General features: G+C 42.4%; 1 protein-coding gene and 1 pseudogene across 8 annotated transcripts in view; one reads left to right on the top strand and one right to left on the bottom strand.

The window, feature by feature from the left end:
* DLGAP1 (DLG associated protein 1) overlaps nt 1–9191 on the top strand; it is a 978693-nt gene that overhangs the window by 889928 nt on the left and 79574 nt on the right. The window lies entirely within an intron of this gene.
* LOC136383599 (small nucleolar RNA U3) lies at nt 4186–4288 on the bottom strand (annotated as a pseudogene).

The following is a 9191-nucleotide window of genomic DNA, read 5'->3' as shown; positions in this document are numbered from 1 at the left end:
GAGGAGAAACAGCCAAGATGGCAGAATGCTGAGGGAGAAGCCAGTTTGTGCAGAGTTTGTGCAGAGAGAAAGAGATGGTGTTAAGCCTAATTTGGAGGGACCCAAAACATGGAAGACATGAACAAGGTCCGTGGATTACACATCAAAGCTTTATTGTCTAGCTTGGATAAGCACCAGGAACTCCAACAGAAATCTGACAGAGAGCACGCCAGCCCTTTGTTCTACTTAGTTTTTATAGTTTTGTAAGTGGGAAGTACAGAAGCAAAAATTGCGATTATGAGCCCCTTACCACTATTGGTTATAGTCATATGTCCTTTAACATGGTAGGACCACGGTCAATTTGCAAGACATACATCCTTTTGGGGAAAACAAAGTTTACAAGCCAACACAATGGTAGAAAGATGTCTCTTTACATATTAAAAGGCATTCCTATATTATCTAGTGTTCATCTGCCATCTTTCTGTCCAGAGTCACACATGTTAACCACACGCATTTACATAGGAGAAGTAGTTTCGGTGGGGACAAATTCCCGCAAATGGCTCATTGCTATGAGAAAAGGTTTATTTTGGCTTTTTTCTCCCTGCACCTGGCTAGCCATTCACCCTTTTCCTCACAGGCGTAGTGGAATTTCTGGGGATCCATGTTTTCTTCCCCTTTGCATATACAATACAATGCCAAGGGCCATCCTGACTATGTCAATCACACAGTACAGAGACTATTCTCACAATTTCTCTGCACACCTTAACCCAAATTAATAAAATGTTCTTCAAGCCTCTTAAAATATTAATATTAATTCTGTAGCCTTTGGTACTTTACAACACCTGCGGGTGAAATGGCTCAGTGGCTCCTCAATGGGGAACAGAGGTGAATAAGGCCAGTGAGCTAGAAACCTTTAATCCTAGGAAAACTTGGATAAATCAGTGGTTTTGGGACCCTGAATGAAAATTTTCCCACTGTGTGTATTTCTTGCCCGCCGGGTGCAAGCTAGGATTAAAGCTAATGGCCCACCAGTTCTTGGCTCTGTTATTTCATTACCGTCTGTCTGAATCAAATGCCAACCTGCATGGGCCAGGCGGCTGTGATGGTGCCCATGGTTACTGGCTTTACAAGCAGTTTTCTGGAAGGTTCTCATGAATAGCATTAGGCTTAGTGGACAAGGTGTTGAAATGGAAGGTTTAGAGGGAGATGAATACAGACGATCTGGGTGAAGGAAAAGAGGTGGTGTTCGGGGTCACAAGTATGCTAACTCTACTACTTAGTAGCTTATGACTTATCTGCTCTATCATTAGATCGTGTCTATTCAATTCTCAGCACAGTGTATATTAGATAAAGTCATTCTCTGGTGATTAGATTGATACAATAGCACACCAAGAGTATGGATGAATTCTTTATCTCATCATCTTTTATTTTCACCTGGATTTGTGCTTTTATCCTGTGAAGGACTTAATCCAGACTACTGATTGGCATTGGTGGGGGAATCTGGCCTGTGTAGTGAATCTTCATGGCGGACACAATCTCTAAAATTCACTGTAGGTCATCACTTCTGGGCCTATTGATGGGAAGCAACAGCGGTGAACTTCTCCGTTAGCCGTTTTGTCCTCTTTGTGCCAAAATGTGTGCCCAGAATGCCAGAACTTGTGTCACTGCTACCAAACAACCTGTTGCTAACATCAGCTGGCCCCGTCTCTTGGCTGCCTATACAGCTAGTTGGCATCACTCTCAGTGGATCTCTTCTGAATTACATTTTTAGATTGCATTCGTATTCATAAGGACATGTGTACGCCAGTTTGAAAGATATCTTGTCACCTACTTCAGGCATCCTCAAGATGGTGGTGCAATTTTAATAACTTTACAGCCAAACGATAAGCTTGCCTGTGCTTGAACTCCTCCAGGGACTGAGTCCTCACAACTGAGGGAGGTCCCCATATTCCATCTTTGGGGAACTGACTGCTGGAGAATTACTTTTTATGTGCCTAAGCTTTCATTTTTGTGGTTTTACTGGGGGCCTTAAAGAGAATAAGTCCATGCCATTGTCTGTACCACTGCCTTCAAAATAATTAAAACCCTCTCTGTTTTCCTTTCCTTACAAACTGAACAACTTCTTTCCTTAAACCGTTCCTCATAAGATTTGATTTTTTTCTCCTCAGAGTACCTTGCAGTTTACCCTGAAAGAGAGGGGCCCACGATGAAATGCAGCACAAAGATCTTTCCATTGTTGTAGATATCACGCTTCTACCCTTGCACACCTTCTTAGAAATAGGCAGCTTACCTGATATTAAAACCACAAACCCACCTGACCTGTGGTGGCGCAGAGGATAAAGCACCAACCTGGAACACTGAGGTCGCCGGTTCAAAACCCAGGGCTTGCCTGACCAGGCGGTGGCGCAGTGGATAGAGCATCAGACTGGGATGCAGAGGACCCAGGTTTGAGACCCCAAAGTCGCCAGCTTGAGCACGGGCTCATCTGGTTTGAGCAAAAAGCTCACCAGCTTGGACCCAAGGTCGCTGGCTCGAGCAAGGGGTTACTTGGTCTGCTATAGCTCCATGGTCAAGGCACGTATGAGAAAGCAATCAATGAACAACTAAGGTGTTGCAACAAAAAACTAATGATTGATGCTTCTCATTTCTCTTCGTTCCTGTCTGTCTGTCCCTATGTATCCCTCTCTCTGACTCTCTCTCTCTGTCTCTTTAAAAAAAAAAAAAAAATTCTTTCTCAAAACCCAGGGCTTGCCTGGTCAAGGCACATATGGGAGTTGATGCTTCCTGCTCCTCCCCCCTTCTCTCTCTCTCTCTCTCTCTCTCTCTCAAATGAATAAATAAAATATATATTAAAAAAAAAAAAAAAAAAAAAAAAAAAAAAAAAAAAAACAAGCCCATCCTGCATTTGTGCAGTAATCTATTTAGGTTCCAAGTTTAGGTTCTTCTGCTTTTTTTTTTTTTTTTTTTTTTTTTTTGGCCTTTTTATATCATTTTGCTTTGTAAAGTAGCCTGTAGTTACAAGTTAGTTCTCTAATATGTTCTTAATCTCACATGCACTACCTCTGTTCTTTCCACTGGATTTGCTGATTGCTCCAATGCTTCTCAGACTGTCAAGATGCTTCTCAAACTATCTCCAATGATGGACCAGTTTGTTTGTTTGTTTGTTTATTTGTTTGATATCCAATCTGTTGCAGAACAATACTGTGGTAAAATGCAATGAAAATGAATGACTAGGAAAAGGAAATTTCAGAAAACAAGGGTGCACACACAAAAAACAAGACCATAGCTTTTATTAAATTCAACTGACCAACTACTCTGTAAAATTGCTAGAATTCTACAAGCTTACTTTCAGTTTTCATGGTACATATCACTATGCACTTGTCAAATAGTCTATGAATTGACGCCTCTCTCTTAACCACATCTTCTGTAGCATCTCTGTGTACAGAGTTGTGCTGAAAATGCTCAACAACTGGCTCTCCAGGGGACACCTACTAATTTACATCATCTGCCAATTTCCATGGTATAAAGAACATTCATACCAAGGTTAGTTTCAAGCTATCAATGAAATGTCACTGAATACAGACTTGGGAAGAGATGTGCATAATCAACTCTTATGGGATTATTCTCATATTCTAAAGACTTTCTAAAATTTAGTAACCGAGAACTGCTAAATAATTCCTCAACATAGTTTTGTAGTATCTGGCCCATTAACTAAGTCAGTAAGAACCTATTAATAAGAACATACAGAAAGTGGATCTGATCCTATACCTATTTTGTAGTCATCTTACAGATGTGTGCTCTTGATCACAAAAGATAACCAGAGTGCTAAGAGAATCTATGTATTTTTCCAGAAAACCTTCACTGCTACAGAAAAAAATGAATTCTTAACACAGGCCTTCTTGAGGCTTACAACACTAACATTAACTTTCTGTGAAAATAGAGACAATATTGAATATTATATATTCTAATATATAAACTACACAGGATAGGAATTTGTTCTAATTTGTTTTCTCTGTGACTTTAAAAAAATATATAACTTCCGAACTCAGGTGTAAAAACCAGCTGTGTGTGTCTCTGTGCTCTGTTGCACCATCTGAATGAAAGTGATGTCATTAAAATCTGGAACCCTATTCCTGCTGACTCTTCATTTTTTAATTGAATTTATTGGGGTGACACTGGTTAACAAAATTTACAGGTTTCGGGTGTACAATTCTACAACACATCAATCTGTGCACTGTATGGTGTGTTCAGCATCTTGCTGACTTTTCTTGTACCAAACTATAGAAATGATCCCTGAAAGTATAGTCTTGCTGACTTTTCTTGTAAGTGGATGGGAGTCCATTCAGTAAACTTTGGGCTGGGGTAGTATGAAAAGAAAAGCTATAATAATGGTTAAATACAACATCATTTCTTTTTCACATTCCACATGAACGAAAGGAACACTTGCGTTTGAAATGAACTTTTTGAGAATGTTACTCTTACACAAATGAAGTGTTTCACTTTCTGTCTATAAGGCACTCATTTCTCTTTCTGTTTCAACCAGACAAGACTTACTAACTTGTGCTTCACCCCCTCTACCATATGCTTCCTGGCACTCTTGCCTTAGTGGGCACTAAGCCTTTCATGGTGTTGAATCATGGCAGTAGAATTAAACAAAAACAAAAAAGCTTAGAAGAGAAGAGGGGTTTAGGACTTAGCTTGAAAAGCTAGGAAGAGTGATGCTGAGAAAAGGTGGAGGATTTAGTTGTATGTATAAGTTTCTAGAGCAGCGTTGAATGCAAACAATTTGGGACATGAGGAGGAAGGAAATTGCAAGAAGCATGACCTGTGTTGGATCTTCCTTCTTCTGCTTCAAAAGACAATCTTAGAGATTTAAACTCCTTCTAATTCTTATTTGTGGCCTGACTGGTGGTGCATCCTTGACTGTGACTCCAGCAGCAGAATTGTGCCAAACTCCACACGTCAGTAAAACCTTATCATAAAACTTCTGGGATAAAATAGGGCCGACAGTTTCCGTCCTCTATTCAGCTCCCTCATTCAAAGTATGATGATCTAAGTTCACACCTCCTGTGGGCACTGGGGCCAGGCCAGCCTGTTAGGGAAGACACGTCCCCAGGATTTTCCTTTTCCAAACCGATCCTAGCAGACTTCTGGCATTGCTGCTACCTTCTAGAAGCCCCCATTGATGAGAGTACTGTGGGGGGTTAAAAAAATATTAATACTTTTTTTATACCTTCTAAATTCTTATGGCTGGGCTAATACAGTGTGTCCGTAAAGTCACGGTGCACTTTTGACCGGTCACAGGAAAGCAACAAAAGACAATAGAAAGTGAAATCTGCTCCAAATAAAAGGAAAACTCTCCCAGTTTCATACCTATTCAGTGCAGTTCGATGTGGGCTCACGCACAGATGTTTTAGGGCTCCTTAGGCAGCTATCCCGTATAGCCTCTACAGACTCGTCACTGACTGATGGCCTACCAGAACGGGGTTTCTCCACCAAACTGCCGGTTTCCTTCAACTGCTTATCCCACCCAGTAATGTTATTCCCATGTGATGGCACTTTGTTATAAATGCGCTGATATTCACATTGCACTTTGGTCACAGATTTGAATTTAGTGAGCCACAGAACACACTGAACTTTCCTCTGTACCGTCCACATCTCAACTGGCATGGCCGTGAGCTGCTCCGCTGTATACACGGTGTTACGTCATCATCTGCGCATGCGCACATACTGCCACATCATCCTACGGAAACTGGGAGGGTTGTCCTTTTATTTGGTGCAGATTTCACATTTCTATCGTCTTTTGTTGCTTTCCTGTGACCGGTCAAAAGTGCATCATGACTTTACGGACACACTGTAGTCAAATTAACAAAGACAGATTAACAAGAGAAAATCAGAGTTTTAATAACATGCATGTGGAAGGGGAAGGTGGGGGGGGGGGGGGAGGGACTGACATAGGCATGAACATTCCATAAGAGACCATGAGGCAACAGTGGGTATACGAGACAAAGGAGAAAGGAGAAGGGGCCCGGGCTGAGGGAGATTAGATTTCAGAAGTGAGAATGGGTGATTTACAGGTAGTTGACAAAGAGGGGAATGCACAGGGCAGGCAAATTCTTGAGAGGCAACTCAGCACAATGGGGCACAGGGGGTAGCTAGTTAAGAGGCTTGGAGTCTTCCTGCTAGGGTGAAGATTCTGAAGGTGATTAAGCCAAGTCCCCCATCCCAAAACAGGTTTCTGTGTCTGAATCTCTTGGGCAGGAAAAGGGGAAGGGCAAAGAATCTTTGTGGAGTCTTTCTTTTTTTTAATAAACAGCTTAAGATCAGTACTAACAAAAGCAGCTTCCAGGTGGCAAAATTTTGGTTTCCCGATGGATATCAAAGAGGAGCTGACAACAGCCCTCAGATGGCACCAAGTTGCAACTGGCCCCCAAAATTGTCCCCAAGCCCAGTTATTAATGTGCCCCTCCACCTCCATATACGCTTATCACACCGTGGCAGAATTTTTACTGTAAATCACAGCAAATGAAATGATACTCTATCTGTCTACAGTGACTAGTATTGACTGTCCACAGTGAAAGAGAAAACTGGGGTAGCTAACCACAAGCATTAAGTGCATTAAGTCCTCCAAAAGGTTAGACATTTGATGTTGGAATGTGACATTTAGTTTCTTTGGAATATGAGCAAGCCATTTTGAAATATGTGAATTTGTTTTGAAGAAAATGATGAGTTCACACTGTAGAGATTTGTCTTCAGAGAAGTAATAAAATGATCTAGTCTCATTGGATTCAAATAGACAGGTTGTATTCTACTTACAGTCACTTCCCCTGCCCTCACCCTCTCTGGTGTTCAGATGAGTAACTGAGACTGAGCACTACCCTGAGCAGGACTGTCCTGTTCAGACCTGCCTAGGAGCAGAAGGTGGCTGTAAAGCCAGTAGCCACCATCGTGGCCATTCACATGCAGGTTCGCATTAGATTCAGACAAACGGTAATGAAATAATGGAGCCAATAACTGGTGGGCCATTAGCTTTAATCCAGTTTGTACCTAGCGGGCAAGAAATACACACAGTGGGAAAACACTTCCCTTTCCATTCAGGGCTCCCAAAGCCACTGACTCATTCGAGTTTCCTAGAACCAAAGGTTTCTACCTCACCAGCCTTATTCACCTCTGTTCTCCATCTCCTTCTCTCTGCACAAACTCTGCACAAACTGGCTTCTCCTTCAGCATTCTGCCATCTTGGCTGCTTCTCCTTTCCTCCACATGGCCCTATTCTGCTCTCCTACAACATGGGCTCCTCCTAGAATGTAATCGCTCTTCTCTGGAACAATGTGATCTCTCTTGCTTTTAAAATCTTTTGGTGCGAAAGCCCCCTCTCAACACACATTAATATAATCACGCCCATCCCAAGCAAGAAGGGCAACTAATATCATCACCTGGGTGATAGGCTTCCACGTGGGCAGCACCATCTTTAACAAAGTGAGCATAATATATTTTATCTGCCCAACAGTAGCCCATGGCAGTGACAGTGCCTGGAACTAACTTGAGTGAGATGAAATATCAACAACGCACACGCCTGCATCGCTGGGCCAGAAGCTTCACTGTGGCCCAGAGGGGAGCCTGAGACCAGACTGCTTCTGCTCCTGGCTCTGTACCTTGCAGGCACTGTGAGCCTCTGCTTGTCACATTACTGCTCAGGTCACTGTTGAGCTCTGTTCCCATGTAAAGCTATATGTTTTATGCAATAATCTTAAATGGAAGGTTTTCCTGGGGTGAGCCTCTACCAGTCATCCACTCCAGGTAACTGGGAGGTGACATATGTATTATCCACATTACCCATTCCCCTTCCCCAAGGGCACATATGACATTGTAATGTGACATCTGTGTGGCTTTTTCCTTCAACTCTCAGGCAATCGGTGGGAAGTAGCCAAACTTCTCTGTCCCTGTGTCTTTTATTGTTAAGAAAATTTCTCTGAATCACAGGGCAGTGGACCAGCAGGACAGTATCATAGTGTAGCAGGAGAGCAACCCAACGGAGGACTGACACTCAGATAACTAGAAGAGGAAAAGAGAACTTATTAATAAAAGCCAGCGGAGCACATGGGGCTATAGCTCCAAAGACACCTGCTCCCTGAAATTAGATTTCTTACATCTTATATACCCTTTACAGAACACAGGTTCACATACATAGATCTCATGATTCCTTTGTCTAGAGGTACGTATGTCAATCACACAGTTTCAGGATGGAAGGGGGCTTACATGATGTCAGAGGAAAAGTGTTTGTAAATCGCCCATTAAGGAGAAAGAAAGGAGAGAGGAAAGGGCTACTCAAATCTCCCTTCCTCCTCTCACATTCCTGACTGTTTACCTTCTTCCTCACAGGTGTGGGGAAGGGAGGGGGTCCGAGTCTCCTTCCTCCTTCCATTCAAAACCTTCTAGTAGGAAAACCTCTCCATTTACAATATAACAGCCCTTCCTGAGCAGGAATGCCATCGGTCATCTTGAGCTGGTGTAAATCACATGCAAGTATAAAAATCATATTTACAAAATCTCTCTGAACGCTTGGCCTAAATCATAAAACGCCTTTTAAGCCTCTTAGTAAAAGGGGGTTTCTTATCTCAGTAGAGCTTTTCTGTTTACTATTCATTATTGGCTGCTTCCTTTGAGAGGCTTCATTAAGCATCCTAAGTATGGAGGTGAGTATTTCCTTCTGCAAGGTGACCCCAGTGCCAGCTAGAGCCAGGGGTAAGGAGTTGAGATTGTGTGGTCAGGATCAGCTGATTTGGTGTAACAACAGTAACACGATCTGAGTGGAAAAGGCACGGATGGGGTGGGGTGGGGTGGGGAGAAAGTGATGGAAACACAATAGTCTAGACCAGTGGTCCCCAACCCCCGGGCTGCGGACTGGTTCGTGGGCCATTTGGTACCGGTCCGCAGAGAAAGAATAAATAACTTACATTATTTCCGTTTTATCTATATTTAAGTCTGAACAATGTTTTATTTTTTTTTAAATGACCAGATTCCCTCTGTTACATCCGTCTAAGACTCACTCTTGACGCTTGTCTCGGTCACAGGATACATTTATCCATCCCACCCTAAAGGCCGGTCCGTGAAAATATTTTCTGACATTAAACCGGTCCATGGCCCAAAAAAGGTTGGGGACCACTGGTCTAGACCATATTTTTACAGGGACTAAACATAAGTCTTTTTTT

Source organism: Saccopteryx leptura, chromosome 11, assembly GCF_036850995.1.
Source record: "Saccopteryx leptura isolate mSacLep1 chromosome 11, mSacLep1_pri_phased_curated, whole genome shotgun sequence".
Classification (NCBI taxonomy): domain Eukaryota; kingdom Metazoa; phylum Chordata; class Mammalia; order Chiroptera; family Emballonuridae; genus Saccopteryx; species Saccopteryx leptura.
The sequence above is the reverse complement of the archived record's forward strand: the minus strand, read 5'-3'. Positions and strand labels throughout refer to the sequence as shown.